Source organism: Orycteropus afer, unplaced genomic scaffold (assembly GCF_000298275.1).
Source record: "Orycteropus afer afer isolate SDZICR_OR568_19922 unplaced genomic scaffold, OryAfe1.0 scaffold00144, whole genome shotgun sequence".
Lineage (NCBI taxonomy): Eukaryota > Metazoa > Chordata > Mammalia > Tubulidentata > Orycteropodidae > Orycteropus > Orycteropus afer.
The window spans coordinates 1,712,646-1,714,099 of NW_006921731.1; positions in this window are offsets into that span (position 1 = coordinate 1,712,646).

A 1,454-nucleotide genomic window follows, 5' to 3' on the forward strand; every position below is an offset into this window, starting at 1 on the left:
AAATCAAAGGTTGGAAAAAGATATATCAAGCAAATGGCAACTGTAAGAGAGCAGGAGTGGCAATACTAATTTCTGATCAAATTGACTTTAAGACAAAAAGGCTAGTAGCTCCATTTCAGCTCACTAATGCCTAGCATATTAATCTTTATGCATTCCATTTCTATTTTTTATTATTTCCAATTTTTGTAGAGTCATACTATGTACATTCCTTGTTCTGATTATTAATGGATGTTTGCAGCTGTTTCTTCTCATTTTGAGCCATATCACATCAACAAATGAAAGTCCCAAAAGCTGTACCCCATCCATGTTGTTAAGGTTGATTCTACTTTGAAGAGGCAGCTCTTCCACCATTGTATTTGGAATGACTTCCAACCTGAGGGGCTTATCTTCTGATACTATGTTCCACTGCTGCCTATAAAATGTCACTGCCAATTTTTTTAAGAAGTTGATTGCCAGGTTATCTTAGTTCTCTAGTGCTGCTATAACAGAAATACCACAAGTGGACGGCTTTAACAAACAAATTTATTGTGTTACAGTTTAGGAGGCTAGAAGTCTGAGTTCAGAGTGCTGGCTTTAGGGGAAGACTTTCTCTCTCTGTGTCTCTTGAACCTAGGAGGATCACAGCACAGAGACCCAGGGTCCAAAGCATTTTGGCTCCTCTTTCTTGGTGGTAATAGGTCCCCCTTCTCTGCACCCTTCTCTCTCCTTTTATCTCTTGTAAGATCAAAAGGTGTTACAGGCCACACCCCGGGGAAGCTCCCCTTACATCAGATCAGGGCTGTGATGGGACTGAGGGTGTTGTAACCCACCCTTAATCTTAATCCTTTTACACCAGATTGGCTTATCACATCAGATTACATCATGGGGTATCATTATATATCTGCTACATTACATAACTTGTTTGAGAGTCATGGCCCTGCAAAGTTGACACAAATTTGGGGGCTGGGGGGGCCACAATTCAGTCTATGACACAGGTCCTTCTTCCTAATCTGTCTTAGTCTGGAAGCTCCACTGAAGCCTGTCTACCGTGGGTGACCCTGCTGGTATTTGAAATACCGGGGGCATAGCTTCCAGCATCACAGCAACATGTAAACCTCCACAGTACAACTACAACAAACTGATAGACAGGTGGTTGAGTTAGAAAATCAAAAGGGAAGAACACACTTGGTATTTCTTGAGCTGAAAGAAGAAGAAAAAAATTCAAGCCGCTAGTTGGAGTATTGAAGGATTCTATGGGCAAAATAGTGAATGACAAAGGAAGCACCAAAAGAAGATGGAAGGAATACACAGTCAGTGTACCAAAAAGAGTTGCTCAATGTTTGGTCATTTCAGGAGGTAGCATATGATCAAGAACCAATGATTTTAAAAGAAGTGCACACTGCACTGAAGGCATTGTCAAAAACAAACAAACAAACAAAAAAAAAAAACCCACAGGCTCCAGGAATTGATGGAAT